At 34.0% G+C, this 22,182-nt stretch overlaps 1 protein-coding gene and 1 non-coding gene across 4 annotated transcripts in view; both read left to right on the top strand.

The window, feature by feature from the left end:
• The window catches only part of LOC120631640, a 71,641-nt gene that overhangs the window by 41,243 nt on the left and 8,216 nt on the right, over positions 1–22,182 (top strand). The window contains exon 1 of one of the 3 annotated variants that reach the window (XM_039901298.1): positions 15,212–15,228. The exons of the other annotated variants lie outside the window; for them this stretch is intronic. The gene's annotated coding sequence lies outside the window, so the exon portion shown is untranslated. Of the gene's footprint in view, positions 1–15,211; positions 15,229–22,182 lie in introns of those variants that run through there. 3 annotated transcript variants of the gene reach the window in all.
• On the top strand, positions 7,478–7,550 carry Trnav-uac. The gene has a single exon. It is a non-coding gene; the product is annotated as a tRNA-Val (tRNA).

The raw sequence follows: 22,182 nt of genomic DNA, 5'->3' as shown, positions 1-22,182 counted from the left end.
AGGCGGTCAATCCGTGCCTCGGAAGGCACATTGTACCGTCACGCGTCTATCCGGTAATTATTTCGATAAATTGTGAGAATTAAGTCACCACACTTCAAAGATGCTCCACCAAGCGTTTTAGCGTGCCAGTTCGATGCCTCAAAGAAACCGATTAGGGTAATGTTTCCTATCACTGCCACACCCCTAACACATAAATACAACTGCAGTTGAGGTCTAACTTGTAGTGAAAAAAAGGGTACAGGTAGTAGTAAGCATCTAGTAGACGAATAATTTATTATGCAATTTAGAATTAGAAGTAAACTTGTGCTTTTTATGAAATCCCTCTGAAGCGTCTAAAATTGTTCTGACGTTACACAAATCGCAGAATTGTGCCTTGACTAAACGTTTTTACACAAGAACTAAATATATTTCGCCATTCATATCCACTAAATCAACGTCCAGAATCGTTTATCTAACCTACATAGTCCGCGATCTCTGATGATTTGTATAAAAGAAGTTAATGGCAAGAGATGTTACACGTTTACGACACACACTATTTCACGCGCTTAGAAAATAACTTTTATTTATCAACTAATGAGCGGTTGTGTTTTTTACCGACTTGCAAAAGGAAGAGGTATATCTGTTGGGTAACCATATAGTAGAGTAGAGTTTTTCGTGTCAGAGCTTGTCCGGGTAAGTACAACTACCATGCTTATTTCTGCCACTAAGCAGAATTGTTGCAATGCTGTGTTCCGGTCTTAAGGGAGCCGGTATAATTACAGGCACATGAGACTTAGCAATTTTGCCTCAAGGCGACGCGTTGCAGGACGCTTCCCTTCCATGCCCTGCAATGTTTTTCTCTATTTATAGACGATGGTTTTTCACTTAACATCAGGTAGGCCATACACTTTATCCGTCAATTATAATATATATATATTTATATGGTTTAAAACATATAAATATATAAATTTTAAATCATCTAAAAATTACGTTTTGGTGAGATGTCATAAGATTTCCCTCCTTTAATCTCTGATGAGCTTTTTCAAAGTGCTTTGTTTCGTCTAATAAGTCCAAAAATATTATTTTGTAGGATGTAGCCATATTTTATAAGAGAAACATATTTTATTTTATTTAACTTAGTTTTCTCCAAACTTTACAGTGTTTCTAGCGGGACACCCATAGATGTATGCGTGCATCTTACATAGCCCGCAACCTCATTCGCGTGTTCTTATTAGTCAAATATAAGTATTTACTTACTTACTTTATCAAACCCTTTTGGGTTTGATAATAAATGTTCTGGGTACTATTCCTAGACCTAAGATTACAAAAATTTAAGCCCTTTTGGCATTAACCTGTGAACCAGAATTTAAGCAATTTAGGCCTTGAACTGTGATCCGTTAGAAACTTTAAACAAGTAGTAAGGAATCAATAGTAATAGTGTATAGAAAGTAGTAATCAATAGTAACATGCCTATATAGCAGTAAATCCTTTCCTTCATCAATCTCAGACGTTACGGCAACGTCACGGCAGGCGCTTTCACAGTGACAAAAATAAAACTTTCTAACCATTACTAAGCGTCACACGAACACGTAACGGAGGCTGTTTACAAAACACCTAGCAAGCCTTTGGAATGCAGCTTGATAAGTACAGTTAACATCGATATTTTTTATATATTTTATTTATTTATCACCAGCCTATTAACGTCCCGCAGCTGGCCACCACTCTCGAGAGGGTTTTGGAGTGTAAACCCACCACGCTATTAATACAACTTTTGTACAGTCACAAAAATAAACTGAAAGAATATAACAGTTACATTTAAATAAATACATATCTATAAAATCAAGCATTTCAGATCTTTGTAATCAGATCAGCTACGTGTTATAATAATATTGCATTGTCGTCTGCTCTACATGTCGTAACCGGGAACCGCAGGTCAAGTTATACTTGCCAGATATGAATACAGACAAACAGGCACCAGGCCAGTTTAATCATCCAGTTACATAACTACTTTATTTAAAAATATCATCAGCGAGTAAAACATCTTAATTCCTATTCCAAGGTTTAGAAGATGTGCTAAATAGATAAAATTGTTATTATCATTAGCCATTTGGAATTTGAAAACACACAGGTAGGTTTGGTAGGTACAAATTATATAAACATTGTAATAATAATAAATTACAAACGGCTAATCTTTAAGCTGTGTCAATTTCCAATCATGAACTTGATTCAAGTATGCAAATCATATTCTTTTAGTATTTCAACATAGCATTATTTAAACAGTTTCGTAATAATTGATTACGTGTGTTGCGGCAATATTTTGAGAAACTTGAACCGCAAGAAGCATTTACTGTTTCCATCGTATTTAATTTACATATAAGTAGGTAAGTACTCTACTTACTTCAAAAGCAATTTTTTAGTTCAGCGCACTGACGTATAATTTTTTGCGATGACATGTCGCTATTTTGATTTCTTAAACTATAATTTAGTTCAATTATTATGATTGCTTAAACTTTCATTTTCTTATCTATTAATAAAACCGCTAAAATAAACTGTCTGTCTGTGATTTCGAAATAACAGCTATTTATTTATTCACACTCTTTATGGCACCCCAAAAAAAATGGTTTACAAAAGGCTACAGCATTTTCTACCAGCCAACCTTGACACATGCGAGGAAAACGAGTGGGTGTGGCAAAAATTAATGATTATTACATTTAAATACAAATAATTATTATTTAATTATTATTATTATTATTTAATTATTTGTTGGCTTTTGACCTTAGTAAAATATTATAACTACTACTGGTTGGTACTAACCAACAAATATCTCCTCTTCTGGGATATTTTAATCACCTTATATTTAATTATTATTTGTAATCGTTCGAAGCAACAGTCAACCACATAGATTTTTTTTAAATACTTTTATTAAAGATAGCATCAAATATTTAAAGCGTACAAACTCGCAAGCTACACTTATTTTCATTTATTAAAGGAACAGAACAGAAAACAGCCTTATCGCACCTGAAACAATTTAACATCATTAAGAAATACAAAATATAAGTATATTTTAAACCTTACTATAATAATAACAATAATTCATAAGTACGTATTCTAATAAAAGGTAACTAGTATAATTTACATTCCCTGTATTCGACGGAAAATGTTTAGCCAAATATAGCAACAAACGGTTTCTTACGCGCGAACACATTCATTCAGTGTAATGTATGCCAGAGCCGCTGGAATGTTTAGGAGCGGCTCTTTACTAAATGATCACGAATTCCATTTAGTATCATGAGCTATTATTATCTTTTTGGAATGATAAAATCAATAGTAAGAAAACACAGCTGCTTTATTTAAAACTTATACCTACCTACCCAAAAATATTGGGCTATTATAAAGGGCTATCATTCACATTTTTGGTTATATCGAATGTTGGGTCTTGTCTATTCGCATTTGCATAATTCACATTTCCTGGCAATAGAAAGTAAATCTCCAATCTGACTTTGTTTTATTAATTTAATTTTCATCCTGGTTATTAAAACTTACACATTATTCTATAAATTGTTAACATCTTTTAAGATTCAGGTGGTCTTAGAGCGGGGTGCGAGAAACAGGTTTAAAAATATCGCATTTAAGGGCACCAAATACTTGAACGCGGCTCTTGACTTGCGGACTGCAAAACTTTAAGTCTTAATAAAAAGGAATCTGAATAGTGAAATTGTTTAGTTTCGCAATAATCTAAGTACTTTGCTTACGTTTCATAGCCCTGATTCTGGCAAAAAAAATATTGAAATGAATAACGTAAATTTTGGCATTTTTAAACATTCATAATTAAATTGTAATACGGTGTATAACAATTGGAATATAATACATAAGTTAGTAAGTAAGGGCTTAGGTTTTCGATAACCTTGACCTAAATAGAGATATTTCAGGGAGGATATTAAAAATATTATGCAGTAGGCAGTTATGATGAGTAGGTGATGATTCAAAAGAAAAACCTAATTTTACTTGGAAGTTGATTCAGTGTTGTTAATATTGATGAATTGGTTATTCGTAGCCTGTATGACCTAATCTGTCACTTTCGAACAACACTTGCAAAGAGTATAAAACTGAAGTTGTCTGATTATGAGGTTTTTAAAGCTTCTTTACTAAAACCTTTCAGATTTTTTAAAAATACGACAACAGTTTAGGATAAAAATAAACAGAGCGATCAGCCTATTACGTCTGTACGGTGAAATGCACGAATAGCGCAATCTTAATATTGTCTGTAAGTAAATTATTCTAAGCTTGTACACGACGTTATTGATGACGAGGTCAGATGCCAATCGCTCGTTTTAAAAATCTAGTAGCTTATCCAATATGAGGAAAATATGAATTGAAATGGTGTTCGTCCCTAAGATTTCCGCTCCGAAAGTAAAACGAAATATAGCAACCCTTGACTGCAGTATTTAGATCTGCTAAGCTGCAGGGAATATAGAGTAACTTAGTATCTATAACAAAGGAACTAAAAACGCCTATAGTTAATTGTTAACGGTATGGAAACGAGGATCTCCCGGGAAAGTGAGAAAAAGAAAATAGACGCTGTGAAATTATCTCGTTGTTTAGAATATGCTGCAATGAATTCTGAAGCAAGAAGTCTTTTCTCAAAAAAATTACAGTTATATTAATTATATCTTTATTTTTAAAAGCTAATATTATAACTTGATATGTGCTCTCAATTAAAGTGTGGCAAAACACTGAAAAAATTTACGCCACGTTTATTTGTATCTTTTTTTCATAAATATTGATAAACAGATCGAATGAGATACTTTTAACCTTGACCTATTACTAATATTCTTAGAATATTTGTAGAGAGGATATAGGAGATCACACGAAGAGTTTTAACCTTAGTCATCAACTATGGTCTTTACTAGGGTTGTTTTTTTAAATTCCAAAATAACCGTTCGTTTTTGGATTTACTAGCCTATGTTACTCTCCGTCCTTTCAACCAACTCTATGTTAAATCATGTTGATTGGTTGCATACTTAGGGCGTAAAGGAAGGAAAAACAAACAAACACACTTTCGCGTATAATATTTAATACTTAGGATTAGGATACCTAACACTTTGATAATACCTAACGTTTTTAAAACGTCCCATGGTGGTTTTAATCATAAAATTTTACGATCTTTGCTTGACGTCATTTAACCATTATCCTTGAAGTATATTCTTAGGAAACAAAAAAGTACTCTGCATAAACCCGTAATTTTTTTCGATAACAATGAATTAATCAGTTTCGTTATAAGTTTAAAACATTGAAAAAACGTTTACTTTTCATGCGGCAATAAGATTTGTCATCGTAAAATTATTAGACAAAATGCTTCTAAGGAAAAAGGAACTCCGAAATGTCACAAGGCGTACCACAAATAACTTATAATAAAGCTGGAATGTTTCCTTAATGTTTCTTGCAGGACTTTGTTTCGGACGGAATATATTTTGGGGACGTAAAAGACGATCGTTTTAAAAGTTAAAATGTGTTATAAAAGCTGCTTTCGTAAGACATTATAGCTGTGTAAACGTTGTTAAGCATACTTAATACAAGCTTAGAAAGGCTTTTTCATAATGTATTACAATCGATTTCATGAAATCTCATGCACTTTCAATTTTCATATAGAATTTACCGAAAAACCAATTGAGACCTAACTTGTAGACTTTGACTTAACAATTATTCATATTCTCAAAAATTATTTAGGATGCTCCAGTTTCGGTGCGAAACGCGCGTAGAGGGTACATTGCAGAAGTTTTGTTTGGTGTGGATTATAAGGATTGAAGAAATTATAAATTACTCCTTCTTTTCGCGGAGTATAGCAAATTAAGCTTAGTTTTCATAATATATCATGGATTTCCGCAAAGTAACGCCTGCTTCTATCCAAATTTATAAAAGAGAAGAAGCCTGTGAACGTTTACTTTTTCGAATTATGGTTTCAATTATCAAGGATTTTCGATCCCAGAAAAAAGTTCTGCTACAAATTTTTTCTTAAGTTATAAGTTTAATCGTGAATATTGTCATATCATGGGTAATATTTGTGGAACTACCCGCTTGTACGTATGTTTTCTTTTTAGCTGCATTGAGTTATGCTTTATATTATATTATAAATTATGTTTTCACGCGGCATCGTAACGCAAGCTAATGAGAAAACAAGAGCAGACCAAAGCAAATTTAAAAAATTTGAATTACCAAATTACTACAGTCGGGAGTCGAACTTGTGACCTATCCTGGACCAGAGAGGTTGGTCTGTGGAAAATTATTTGGATGTAGGTAAAACATGATACCTACCACTTTCCTTCGTTAAATTTTTTACATTAAAATAGATTTTCAATAAGAGTAACTTTATTTCAATATGATAACTAGGTAACTATATGATATATGATAACTATATGATAACTATTTGCAAGTATGCTTATTTATTTCAATTAGACCTACTTTACAATCTTTTTGAAAAATCATTATAAGCGATTCGCATCGACTTTTCTGATCAGCACCGCTAGGATCTGGAATGCCCTTCCAGCTTCCATTTTCCCCAGTGTCTCCAATATGAGTACCTTCAAATCATGAGTGAATAGGCATCTTCTAGGCAAGCGCGCTCCATCTTAGGCTGCATCATCGCTAACCATCAGGTGTAATTGCAGCCAAGCGCTCGTCTATAAAAAAAAAAAATATTAAGTTAATATTATTATATTAAATATTTGTTTTTTGTGACTACTGATTCGGACTGCAGATTCAACTGATCAGGCGGACAAGAAACTCAATGGTTATTATTTTTAATTAGAATTACCTATTCATACTTGCACGGCCAATTAAGCCCGTCTATTTTCTCCTTTCATTTTCAGTACAATATGTTTCACACTTTAAATCGATCCGTTTAATTTGCTGGTAGATTAACTTTTCCATAATTCATTCTGGGAAAAATCTTACCTATTTATAGCGTTACTATTTTTACGCTACATATAACTTTCAAGTTTTCAATAAGTTATTGAAAACAAATGGAAATTTCAAATAGGCAACGTGTCACGTAATCACCAAAAATAGACAGACGTGCTGTCTATTTTTGGTGACTATATTTATGATTCGATACCAGAGTCTGCCGATAAGTCACAAGTTTTACCGCTTTCTAGTAAAAATCAGGCGAATGGAGTATTTCTATAATTATTAATTGTTTGATAAAGACTAATATTTTAGCTTACAAAAGTAATTTTGGGGCTCTACTGTTCAAGTAAATATAGGTATTCGCCTGATTTTATTTATATTAGAAAAAATCTTTCCAGTAATATAAACGAAGTGTTGAGTTTAGGTACTAAAACTAAACATAATTATATGTCCATACAGCGCTACCGCTCCAAGTCTTTAGCCTTCCTAATGCATCTACCCCCTGTCACTCTCCGTTTATTTACGTGTTTAAAATGGCTATCACATTTATTATGATTCCAATGGTCATTTCAAAATTTTCACAAGTTGGACAACGGGTTCCGTGGTGTAGTGGTTATCACATCTGCTTTACACGCAGAAGGCCGCCAGTTCGATCCTGGCCGGAATCACATAATTTTTTATTTTCTTTACACATTTAATTTAAACGTTATATTATATCTGACTACCTTAATAGTAATAATAAAGTTGCTTGGGCATTCAAAAGCCCCGCAAGCGGAGGGTGGAAGTTTTTTTTTTATAAATTTTTAATAGTGTTTTTTTAATTTATTCTTAAGCATTGTTAATAATTAAAAAAAAAAAAGAAAAATAATAAATGATAGAAATAATAATATCCAGCATAGGCATGCCCAAAGATCAATCTCTTGTTTTTCTAACATCATAACTTTATCTGAGTACTAGCTGTTGCTTTCGTCCGCGTTTATGAGGCCTTTTTTATACATTTTTGGTAACCCGCTTATTTTACTCAGATAAAAGTAGCCTATATTACTCTCAATCCTTTCAACTAAGTCTATACCAAAAGTCAAGTAGATTGGTTACTTAGTTAGGCCGTAAAAGAAGGACAAACAAACTGTCGCATTTATGATAATAGTAGGGATAAATAGAGAATGTGAATAAGAAGGACTTCTTTATAAACTCACTATACCATGTCTCCTCACAGAATGAAAAGATTGTATTCCATCACGCTCGCCAAGAGCTGACCGGTGGAATTCACACGACTTTGGGTAACCTTTTGGAGAAATCTCAGCCATGCTGGTTTTCTTACGATGTTTTTTCTTAAAACGCGGATTACTCCGAAATATCCCGGTCCCCACCACCTCCCCCTAGTGAAGTACTGAGCTAACCACTAGACTATTTCCGCTTTGTATACTATGTTTAGTTTAATTTAAAAATGAAAAGCATTTTAATTAAACAAAACCACATGCATGTTTTATGGTGACCCTAACCCGTCGCCTATGTCGTTACGGTCATAGCGCCGGTTCGATGGGCGATTACATGGTATTTGACTCCGTGCCCATCGAGGAGCCACTAAGCTCAGAAAGCGTGCCTATGATTGCCCATTATGTGTAGACGATTTCTACTTCATAAACACTCTTTTTTTTTTAATGCCACAATCTTAGCCCTTGACTGCTATCTCACCTGGCAAGTTATAATGTAGTCCAAGAAAAGAGAGTCCAGGGAAAATTGAAAGAAATTAAAAATTATTTCGCATCCAGAGAATCGAACCCGGGTCCTCAGTTATAAGACCACAGCGCTCACCAGTACGCCGAGATGGTCGTTAGATTACTATATTACTAGAGTTGTATAATATGCACTAAAATAACCGCGTAGGTAACCAATAAAGAAAAAATAAATAAATCTTTATAAAGAACGAAAAAACGAAACCCTGGTCGGGCCAGTGATATTACAGGGATTTTCTATGAAGACATTAATTTTACCAGTCCTAAGTTTGGAAATTGATGTCGATTCACCCCCTTCTCTCGGAGAGTACATTAAGCTATTCGGTCCTGCGCCTGACCTCTTTCCAGTCGTGTCGGAGCAGCAGTCCCGTCGAACTTTGAGAGTAAGAGAATAGAGAGTGGACCCGTGTTTGCGCACACATTTGAACACTATAATATCTCCCGCGTAGCGGTCAAATCTCTCTGGAGAAAAAAAACAAATCTGTTCCACCAAGTTCGAAATCCGTCAGGGAAACTGTTATTACGATCGAAATTTCAGAACCAAATCAACATACTGATCTAAGGCAAGTATTGTTTTAAGTAGCTTGCAGCGAATTAGGAATAGAGAGAAATACAATTATAATAAATTGCCAATCATTATGATGCCGAAAAGGTTACCGGCAATGCGTGAAATCGTCTTTGAAGGATACACTCAACTCTTCTATGAAAACTATTGTTACTGCAATGGGAAATCCTATATTTTTTTCCTTTGTAAATTCCAAAATAAGTTAGCCAAAGGCTCCTACTCGGCTGAGTTTTAAGGGGACAGAATAGCCGTTACTTTTGGATATAGGAACATAAAACAAAATCTTACTCTACATGACTATAATTTATAAAACCCGTACGAATCCTGCACTCCAGAATAAAAGTTAACTATTCATGTGATTAATAGAGTCAAGATCGATGAAGCGCTTGAGCCTGAGGTAACAAATGAACGAATAAATAAACATAAAAACCAATATTATAAAAGCACAAGTGTGTCTATTTGTTTGTTTGTCACCTTTGTTGGTAACAACTAAGCAACCAACTTCTGTTGGGTCAACAATCCATGCGATCTTGCTGAAATTTGACACAACTATAGCTGGAGATGGGTCTAGAATACTGAGGTTCGTGCGGCAATTTAAACAATGGTGCACGCTAACTATTAACTGAGTTTATAATTTTAGTAGGTACTTATATAGATTAGGTATGCAATGATAGCCAAGTGGTTAGGCTTTTGTCTCGGGATACTTTTTAATATATGCAATTCAATATCACGTTTTCTCCACCGCTAAGGAGAAGAAAACATCGTGAGGAAACCTAAACTCCTGAGAGTTCTTCATAATGCTCTTTAAGGCAAGTCTACTAGCTTAGTGGACTACGGCCTAAACCCTTTTCATTCTGAGTGGAGGCCGGGCCCTGTAGTAGACTGGTAATGGGTTTACAATGATGATGATAGAACCCTTATTTGAAAGCACTGTCATGCATTTTACACACCTTTTAATCCTTTCTCAAATATGATAAATCAAAGAAAAAAATGTGGGTAGAGAAGATCACGTTTCTTTGGTACACAAGAGTGTAGCAAGACGCGTGGCCGCTATTCAATAGCCGACCTCATTTCCTCCCATTCTTTAAACTACGCCCATACGGAGGACAATTACCTTCCAAGGTCGTTGATCTGCTCTTCGCTTAACTACTACATATTCGACACGGCGCGGCGTTCCGCTCCCAACGGTTATAACTCTTTGGTACTTATAATCTGTTGCAAATCTGTAAAACAGCAATTTTTTGTTATACTTAAAATTAGCCCTTAATAGCAATATCACCTTGTCTTAGATGTGAGCGGACGTAACTAATCTGTTAGAGGTAAAGCAAATTTATTAAACTCCCATCCCTCGTCGGTTCCGAAACAGCACTTCTTTATTTTTTGAAAAATTCAAAAATGATTAATTCCCAAATTGCCACTGGCAGGGGTCGAACCCGAGACGTCCCACTTATAACGACAAAAAGGATTTCTTTAGTACCAAATGGACATGTCTATATTGCCAAGTAACCATTTAATTAATACGCTCATCCTCAGAATAATTAAATGCTCCGTGGAATACTTAATCATGTCTTAATGCTGGGAAAAAAGGAACGATACAGAATAAATAAAAGCAGATTAAGTTGAAACCTCTTTTGAAACAGGTACTCGGCATCAAAAGTTATCAAAACGAATGATTACTTAAAAACTGAAGTCTAATAACTGGCAGATAATTATATTGATAACACTTCTTACACACAATGGCTCAACTATTGAAATAGCCAATGTGTCGCAAATAACAATCGATGTAGTTATATAATAAATTATTAATAATATACATAACAAGTAAAATAATGTATTTAGCGTTTACTATATACACATAAATCAAAATGTTGGAGTTTATAATATTATCTATTTTTACTTTTTTTTTATAACTTTATTGCGTAAAAGGATGCTTTAATTTTTAAAAAAATGTAACAAGTTATACCGATAATAATCGATTTTTATAAAACTATAGTTAAAAAATACTACAGTAACATGGCAAAAGGAAATTTGTAAAATAAAAATTCAATAAGTAGGTATGTCAATGACAATAGACAATCGAATGTACTTGTATATTTCTAATGTCCATTCCGTTCCGCCGATACAACTTTCGCGCCTTTCACTCGTTATAGTCGCGACGCGGACGTGCAAACGTACAGACAATGAAGATTGTGATAAATACCCTCCGCGCAATACATCGCCATGGGTAAGATTATTGACTGTGAATAAATACATAATGTCAAACAAGTACGAATTTAAAAAAAAAATCACGACTGCTGATTTTTTTTCTTAAATTCCCAGCCTGCAATCTCTCCTTGATAAGGCATTCGATGTGAGAAGGCTAACCTCACCCAGGACTAGACCAGAGGAAATTTACAAATTATAAATTCCCAAATTGATCCTACCTTTCATAAGTGCATTAGACCATAGCGCCCACCTACCCTTACAAACCTTGAGAAGTACTCCAAATAAAATGTAACCATTTAATTTAAACATACTAATTAGACTTTACCACCACATCTGCAGTTCTTCTTATCTGGTTCTTTACTCCCTTAAAAACATAGAAATATTGGCCTAGGCTTGAGTTTTAAAAATAAACATTGATAAATCTTAATTAATAATATAATAAAATTCTGGTTTTCCTTTCTAATTATAACATAATTATTAGTTACATAAATATAAACCAATTGAATAAATGTAACGGCTTATAAACACTAAGTCTCTTCTATTCGCACACATTCGTTTCATTAATTACAAAATCTCGGCTACAAAATAAAGGTTACATTTTATTATTTATATACGAGTAAGTATCCACATTTTGCTTATGAAGCAATAATGCAGTTATCTTTATTTTTGTTTTTTGTCTTCTTCTTTTTTGTCTAAAGAGAACAGTTTCTTTCTGCTTTCTGAGTCCAAGGCCGTGGGATTGATTCCCACAACTGAAAAAAGTTTGTGTGATGAACATGAATGTTTTTCAGTGTCTGGGTGTTTATCTGTATATTATAAGTATTATGTATAATAATATGTGTATATTATTCATGAAAATATTCATCAGCCATTGAAGTTCCCATAACACAAGCTACGCTTACATTGGGGCTAGATGGCGATGTGTGTGTTGTCGTAGTATATTTACTTATTGTACTTATGTATAAAAATTACGACTAAAACCGTACTATTGAAAGAATGCAGAGAGAAAATTCTGAAAAAGTGTTTCTTCTTAGATATAAAAGGAAAATTACAAAGATGTCTCTTACATGCCAGATATTCCTATTTCTAAAAAAATGCGCTGATTTTTTAAGAAATTAGGAAAAAATATTCCAAAAAATTTTGGTTTTTGCATTATTTTATAGGTTTCCTTCTAACATACAGAACTCTTAGTATGCTAGTCTAACTTTTATTTATTACATAACCGGAAATGTGAAAATATGAAAACTGTGATTAAAAATAATTAAGTGGCTATTAAATACATCAAGTAAGCGATAGATGTTGCAGAAGTTGAATGTTAGACATTTTAATACGCACCCGTACGCATCAGTTCAACGCATAGGCACTGAAACACGCTTCACGCATATCTATATCTGTCAAGTATGAAGTAGCGATTTCTGGTTGGGGCTTAATTTAATAGAGAATAGCGGCATGATCGACTAGGGATCAGGAGGTCCTGGCTTCGATGTCTAGGTAGAGCTAAATATTGGGCGTGTTTTTAACAATTCCTGTCCTGTGTAAATTGTACTCAAAACGATGTATCAACGCAATCATAATTTTTTAGAACTACCCTCAATCATCTTTAATATTTTATATGTATCTAGCTTTAAAAATACTTATCATAATTCCGAGCGCTAAACTATGAATACCAATGTATGGATAAACCCAATTGACTGCTTATCTTGTTCAATTTTGAATAGAAAACGTTTGCATCCTGGATAACAATAGGTTCCCAGGGGATTTTTTAAAACCAAAATAGCCAGCCATAGTAGTAAACAGCCTTAGTAACCAAAAGAAGGCCCACCTTTATAGGCCAAGTTCGGATTACTAGACCTTCAGACGCCTTTGGGAACATTGCAGAAGACTCTCAAGCATGCAGGTTTCCTAACGCTGGTTTCCGTTACAGCACGTTAGATCCGAAAAATTAAAAAAAATATTGTTTCAAATTTTATTTCGACTACTGCTTCGATTTGACTTCGACTTCGTAATATTAATTCCTCCTGCGTACATATGTGCAAAAAGCTGCTCGTCATTATTTAAAATTATAATATAATATAACTAAAATTATTTTAGACCATACATCCAATATCGGTATACGGACACTGAGTTAAGCAACGGTTCGGCGAAATGGTTCGCAACGCACCACCACGGCTTGTAATATCAAGTTCGATCTAACACGTGATTTCTCCTTGCCATATCTATCTCTTGTTGAACTGCCTTCGGAATTAATTAAATTCATACAGATACTTATTATATGCAGTATAAATAAATAAATTACTACGATAATACATACGCCATCTAGCCCCAAAGAAAGCGTAGCTTGTGTTATGTGTACTAAGGTGACTGATATACAGATAAACACCTACACAGACAGACACTAAAAAAATATTCATGTTCATCACACAACATTTTCAGGACGTGGGAATCGAACCCAAATCCTTGGATTCAGAAAGCGGAGTCGCGGGCCAATCAGTCGTACATTTGAAAATCGTAGTGATAAACAATTATGTAAGAGGAGACCGGTTACGACTTTGGACAGAGATCAATTCACGTATGAGTAATTTCACATCATTACATACATTTACATAATATAATATGCCTATAATTATACAATGACCGTATGAAAGATAGATAAATAGAAAAACTTGCCATTTACTAACAAAACTTCGATATTCTAATTTTAATGGAAAATTGCAAACGCTAAGATGCAGTTAGCTGTAAATAAACTATTGTAATAAATAATAATGACGTACGCACTTAGATATTTACCAAACAATACATCACACAGTAGCACAATGAACAAGAAACAACACCAATTGTTATTGGTGTTGTTTATTCAATAGTAATAATTGTAGGCATTGTTCAACACTCCATTCATATTTACCTTCTAATGAAGGTTTTATGATCATAGGAACTAAGCCTTAAATTCACATTTGGGAGACAGCAGCCAATGTTGAATTATGTTCGGAGAATAATATAATATAAGGAGGAAATCTGATGAAAACCAGAGTAATTAATGAATGAATACAATTTTATAGAACATAACAAATTTACAGAAAAGCGAATCATAACACAGCATTTGCAATTTGGCAGCTTTATCGCTAAAAAGGAGGTCTTAATGCTATAATTCATATAACTGAGGAAATTACAAAGCCAAAGTGGCAAAGGGCAAGAGTTAGGACTATTGCAGTAGTTAAACGCCATTCATGCTAGACAGGGATCCGTTGGGCATACGTAGTACAAAGACCATTCGTGGACCCTACGAGAGACTTGATGAAAATAACGTTTTATGACAGTTGGTAACTACGTGAAATAATATCCCATACATTTTCTCAGTTTTCTGCAGAATTACTTTATCATTATCAAATATTTGACAGAAACAGGCGTTACTATGCGGAATTCTATCAATTAAGCTTGATTTGATAAATTCGCGAAAAGTAGTAGAATCTTTACCCTCGTCAGTAGTACCCCCGTACTTGCCGAAGATCTATTTGAAGTGAAGTATAAAGCTTGAAGAAATTATAAATTACACCATACAGATTCTACTGCTTTTCGCGTAACCGGAGCATCCTCAGGAGATTTTGACTTTACAATGAATAATTGTTAAGATTAACAAACAATTATTCTCACTCACTGAATTTGCCAGGGAAACATAAAACAAAACAAGAATTATGTTTGAAATAGGAACAATATAAGAGCAAACACTAGATGCGTCAAGTCCTGCTAATTTTAACAGCATCTTCGGAAAGCTCGGTTTGCCTAGCGATTCGATGCAGCTTAGTGCTACATTTTACTGGGTGGTGGACAGACGTCCAGATGGACGTAAGTACTGTTATTTCATTCTAATAATAGAAATGTAGTAGACTTTTTAAAAAAATCCTAAGTTATATATAGTTATATCCTAAGTTTTATATAGAGTTCACGATTTTTAGTTCCTGGATTTATAAAAATCATAAGAATAGTTGTTATTGCGAGTTTTAAGTCTAGTTTTAAGTCTAATGCAGTTGCAGATGTGAGTTTGTATATCGAAGTCACAGCGTAACTATAACAAAATTGCAAAAATAGGGTGCGAACCCTGAGGGTCTTTTGTTTTTTCACATCTTTGTTACAGGAAATTTCTATACTCACTAATATTATAAAGCTGAAAGTTTGTTTGGTTACGCTAATGTAAGTAACTACTGACTCGAATTTAAATAGTATTTTTAATAGGATATTCCGTTTATCGAGGAAGACCGAATACTATAGGTTATTACATCACGCTACTAATAGTCATAAAAAAAATTACAAAATCCTTGAGAGCTTCCGTTGCGTGCATTGTTTATGAGGAATTGCTTGTCTTTAAAAGTTCTAAAAGAAATACGCCACACCTTATGGATGAAGTCGCGCGGAATCGCTTGTACTTTATAAGGCGCTAATAAACAAAAAAAGTTCATACAATTCCCATAAATTTATTCAAACGCATTGTCACACACGAGTTCGTGATTCTCGGATTAAAAATTGAGTTGACGTTACAGTGAGTGTCAGCAAACCGGTTTAAATTAAATCCTTGTAATCAAGATACCAAAGAGTTTAAACAGCTAGGTTAACTACATACTCGAGTTATTAGAATTGTGAAATATGGCCCTATACCATTCAGCTAAATTGATACGTGAATCGTGACTGGATATGAGTATGAGAATATCTTATTGCATGCATTTCGAGGCATATAGAAGGAGAGCTGGCGTTCACAAGATTAACGCTATCAGAACAAAAATAAATAAAGTTATTTTTTTTAACTTAAGTATATATGTATTCTACTTCGTTTTTTTCCAAATTGTGAATGTTGAATAAAAAGTCCGTGTGGAAATTCGAATCTTCTTTTTAATTTTTTTTTTTACGAAAATAACGATTCGCTTATTATAGAAATAAATATCCTATTATCTTTATGTTCATCAAGCGGCTTTCGAAGCGATTTGTTTGTTATGATTTAATACTTTTTGCTGTGGGATGGCTAACTAAAGAATTCGGAAGCAAACGATGAAAAATGTAACTTATCCTCGGAATACCCAACATGCTAAAACATAATATTTATTTAAAATTGATTTAAATTTGTTTCAACGGATGTGGTCGTTATAAATATGCAGGCACTTTTATACACTAATACTTAGTAGAGCTAGAGCTTTTTGTGCCGCCAGCAACTGTGCTCAAGTCATGAGGGTGTGATTGTCGGTGTAATTACACAGGTCTCATACCTGCGAAATATCTAACTGACTACATTTCTTCACCTGTTGAACGATACTCGTTCAACGGGTACATACCACGATAATATTTTGGATTTGTCCCAGTGGCACGGATCGTGGTAACGACGGGACTGCGTAGGTACGAGATGTAATGTTGGATTTCACGGGCAGAATCTGACTACCCGCATTCGTGTTCTTTTCGTCGGTATTTCACGAACTGTTCGACACACTACACTGACAACTTCGACAAATCCAAAATATTATCGTGGTTCAACAATACTTAAGAAATTTTGATTAAACACGAAAATCTTAGTGTAAAATCTAACTGACTGTTTGACACATTAAATAAGAGAATTAAAAAACCTTTTTCCTGGCAATTCTTTATTATAAAGCCTTGAACCACTGTGTGTTGGCCATAATCACAACGCTGGGTAGACAAGTTGGTAGCAGTAGCACAGGTTAAGCCTCAGGTTGATGTACACAGGTCAGCACAGTGTGGGATGTTTTCCTTGTGAGCCCTGTGAAATGTTACCGTGTTTTAGGTAATGATCACACTTAATATTGAGTGTACCATCTGCTAGGACGATAGAGTCATACTAAAAAACACTAAGCTTAACTCACTTACCAGCTCTTAGTCTACTCCCTGTGTTGGTAGCTTTTTGCATGAACAATTTACCGATCATTAGTACAGCGGTAACACTGGTACCAACAAGGCTTTAACCTCTTTTGTAAGTAAGCCGTAGAAGGCAACATGCCTTTTACGCCATTTTGCTAGTCTTTAGAAAAAAACAATTAGCTGCACTGTAAGTATTCGTATTTAGGTGAAGTTCAAACGGTAATTCCTAAGCTAATCAATAAATGATTTTCTTAGTTCTAGCTCTTACACGATATAGCAAGGAATGCATGGTTCTTTTGTCAAATATATTTTTTCGGCATCTTCGTAATATTATGGAATGTATAGATATATGCACATAACGTGGACAAGTAGTATATGTACTTACCTACTCAAATAACTCAAGTTAACTAGTTCTGAGGCATGAAATGTTATAACATAACCATCCTTTGACTACCCTGGCGCTATTGTATTAAATGGTAGGTCTCGATTTCGAACCCTGGCAGACGCAATTTGGGAATTTATAACTTCTGAAATTCCTCTTGTCTGCTCTAGTTACCACTTTACTGACAAAGACATGCCACTAAGCGAATCCGATTTCGCGTAGAAACCGATTAGGGTTATAATGGCAGAGGTTAGCCCGTTGCCATCTTAGATTGCTTTATCGTTACCTTACCAGCAGGTAAGATTGCAGTCAAGGCCTGACTTGTAGTTGTTTTTTTTTTTTTAATTCCAACGACATCCAAACCAGTGATAGTAAATCTATTATTTATCGTCCTAACCTCAGTACTTACTTTGACTTTCGTATGAGTATGTGTAAATATTCTATAACTAATAATAATTTATCGGTATTCAAATAGATCATTGACCTTTCGGAGAGTACACACATATACTTATACTTCTGTATATACATATATATATATATGTATGTGTGTTATATTATCAGTGAATATAGGACGATTAACTATAGTTTCACAAAGCACCGTAAATCACGTGCATTATTAGTATCGCACTTTACCTATCATAATATCGGATGGATGGACATTAATTGCATCAGTTCTAACTGTTTTCTTCCGTTGTATCAAGGCCAGTGCAGTATATGCATCGCTATTTTTTAATATATGTACCTACTTACGCTAGGATTTAGTCTATAACTAACTACTAAAAACTGCCCACGAGCATCTAAACATTTACTAGATATTTGAGTTGTTATTTGGTAAATTTAGTTGTACTTTAAGATTCACCTTTACCCATCCTTTTTTTTTGTGTTCGGGGGTGGAATCTTCAAAGATACCCGACCTCGGGTTATGTGGGATTTTTACCCACTAAAACCCCTTCGGTGGCCATCTTCGGCACATAATTGGGAGGCTCCGGGATCTCCCTCGTACAGCGCATGGAGAGCTCGTCGCGGGAGAAAATATTCCCCCGAGCTCATTTGCCTAGCTATGGGCTCGGTCGTCTCTGAGAAGGATCGGCTCTCTCTCGATCGCGCTCGGCAGCCTCCTTAACCATCATACCAGAATATCCAGTGGCGTGCACTTCATACAAGCACAAAAGCAAGCCTACCCTAAAATTTTCGTATGTCTCATAAAGAAAAAGAAGGAGAAGAATTTGTCCATTTCTTTCTTCTATATGCATTCCCTGGTCAAAAACCCTGTGCACGCGAGGACAACCTTCTTCAAGTGTATCGCCTCGTCGAAACTGATTACTGATTAGGTTGGTATTTATGTTATATATTTTATTTGTATTTATATGTAATATATTTATATATATATACATTATATATTTATGTATATATACATTTATATATATATATATATATATATATTATTTATATATTTGTATAATTTTAAATCTTATTTATTGCTACCTCTTTTCTATGTTTTTTCCTTTTACGCCATCGGTTGCCTGGAAGAAATCGCTATGTAGCGATAAGGCCACCAAATTGTACTCTCTTGATATGTATTTATATCTCTATAAATGCTTTTTTTCTTTGGTGTACAATAAAAGTTTATTCATTCATTCATTCATTGGTATGGCTGTTTAAGTTCCCGTGATTGTACTTTTTCCAGGATAACTGGCCCCCGATTTATATTCTTTACGAAAAAGCAAGTCTGTCGCCGAAAAACAAAACGTCAACAGTAAAAAGGTTCCTAGAAAATATTTTAATATAAATCTTAATAATAACATCGTATAAGATTCGGAAAACTTTGACCATGAACTTCCTCGTCACGATGACAAGCAAACAATAAACAATAAAACCGTTCTCACGTTTTTATCGGACGATCTTCGAAACGATCATGATCATTAGTTTCTTGTCTTCCTTTGCTTTTGCCACGCCGGCCGGTGTTATTGATGGTGCAGTGTAATAAATGTCTAAATTTATTATTTGTTAATTAAGTATTATTAAATACTTAATGTTCAGATTACCTTTAAAATATGCGTTTCGTGAATTTCAGACATAAAACATCGTGAAATCAATTAGAAAATAGTTTTATTTCTAAAAATAGAATTTCCAAAAAGTTTCCTTAGATTTGAGGATTTGATTTAACCCTTTAATTAAATGCTCCTGTTTAGACAAACAATTATTATTTAGAAATTGCTGCAATTTATTAATTAATCTATTACATTTTCAATATTTGCTTCACGCCCTCATAAATTGCGTTGATCGTTTAAAATTTACTGCGGGCTACAGCTTTCTATAATTTCGGGTACAAACTGTTAACGGCAAATTGCTCATTTTAAACAAACAAATAAATAAATAAATTTAAAAATAATAAAGTAAATTGCTCTTTTATTCAAGGATCAATCTGTATTGTTCATCAAAGAGAGAATGTATGAATGAATGAACACTTTTATTTATACACAAAAAAAGTAGTTAAGTAAATACATATAAACACGTTAGAGCAAAAAGGTACAACTTGGTAACTTGGCCTTATCGCTACACAGCGATCTCTTATATGTACCTGAGTATATTGTAAAACTTTGTCACAAGAAATATTGTAAACCTCTTAAAGCGTACTCTAGTGTCTTCACTGTATGAAATCTCTTATATCCGTCGGATTAGGATATAATGTATGAAAAAAAATATTCTTAACAGCTTGCACGCTAGCTAACGATATTACGTTTTGTTTTTATTCAGTGTTGCAGAGAAAGCACATCGTTATGTTTTTATTTCCTTCATCTTAATGGACGGCGATATTTAAATTCACTAGATCTTATTTTGCAGTTACGCTCTAATGCGAGTTAATCTTCGCAAAGAGAAACATAACATTATATAAAATTAGCAGGGAGCCTTTTTCAGATTATGCAAAGCTGCTAACTAGATTGGTTGCCACAGTCACAGGGGCATTCGGTATTCTGGAAGTTATGCCAGATGTAAATAAAGAAGATTAATCCGTAATGTGTCCTCAATATTTTCACGAAACAAAGTCTCATGTGTGATCCAGAAAGTAGTTTATATATGTGCAGAATTACGTTTAAATCAATCCTGTCGTTTAAAACTAACTCTATTAAATATATTGTAACTTAAGAAAGACTAATTTTATGACATAGTTAAATCGTGCACCTCAAACTAAAAACATTGTCTCAAATATGTGATAAACAAACTTTCCTTAAAGCTACAGAAACAACATAGAAATTGCATAGAAGAAAGGAGAAGACAGTTTAGAGTGGAAAAATAACTCAAAGCCACGAATGCACTCCAGGAGGCGCGGATTAACCAATCTTTAAGAAACATTACGAATGAGTTCCAAGAAGCAGTACATTTCTCGAGAAGCTAAAACCGACATCTGTCTGAACTAGACGGCGACATAGATTATAAAATACCAGTTATATTCAAAACCAAACCGCAAAGTATCAGCGAATATTAATTATCATTTTCTGCTAAAGCAACTCGCCAAAAATGGGCATCAGTCATAATTACGCATTCTCGCTGTTGAAATAAAAACTACATTTCTCAGCTCACGCTCATTAACAAGTCATGAAAGCAAAAGGGCTAGGCTTTTGAAATGTTACTAACACTCTTACTTAACTCGCCGCTAGCCATTCATTAAAATTGCAAGTTTTTCTTGTTTCTTCTACTCTCATTTATGCTATACTTACATCTTAATCACGGCCCTATTATAGAAATATGTAGTTTCTTGCAGGTTTGTGATGTAAGTAAAAATTAATAGAAGGTAATTAGGGTATTTTCGTTGAGCCTTATTTCCAGTTCTTACACAGGACAGATTTCCGCGAAGATTTATGTACGCTGTTCTTTCACATATATTTTCAGGAATACTATGTTTTGGGATCATATAAAGTTACAGATCCAAGAAGGAATAATATATAAACCTCAGTAGACCTTGAAAGTTATTGAGACCCCTGTGTGTATACTAGCCAATTAAAAACGTACTACAAATCTTACAAGCATCGACATTGGAGGTCATAAAAGTGAGCATAAATTCTTTAACTTCGATTTTATCGGCATTCGTGATTTAACTGTATTGAAAGCAACCTTTGATTTAGATACGCTGTCGGCAATAAAGTAGGTAACGGAGCGTAACCAAACTAACAGCCGGAGTAAACTCTCGATTTCTTTCACATTGAAAAGGACTTTCATAGACAAACAACCGCAATTATAGTAGAAAACAACCGTAAGCGGTAAATTGGAAGCTGGCATGAGGCAGTTGCTTTCATCTTCGTTTGTTACAAAAAAAGATAATTATCGAAAAGCGTTTTACTTTCGAAATATACATCGTTTTCTTAAAAACGCAATAATAACAATATTTTAAAATCAGCAAGGTTATAATTGAGACTATTTTTGCTTTATTTGGTAATAGGTATATAAATAAACATTTACAAAAAAATATTAGACCAAAGCTAAGACAGGTCCATAATCCGTCCATTTCTTTCACAATATTACCAGCAGAAAAAGATGGAGTATTCATAAGGGCTGAATTC

This window comes from Pararge aegeria, chromosome 18, assembly GCF_905163445.1.
Source record: "Pararge aegeria chromosome 18, ilParAegt1.1, whole genome shotgun sequence".
NCBI classification, from domain to species: Eukaryota; Metazoa; Arthropoda; class Insecta; order Lepidoptera; family Nymphalidae; genus Pararge; species Pararge aegeria.
Note: the sequence above shows the minus strand (reverse complement) of the source record. Positions and strands in the feature narration are given on the sequence as shown.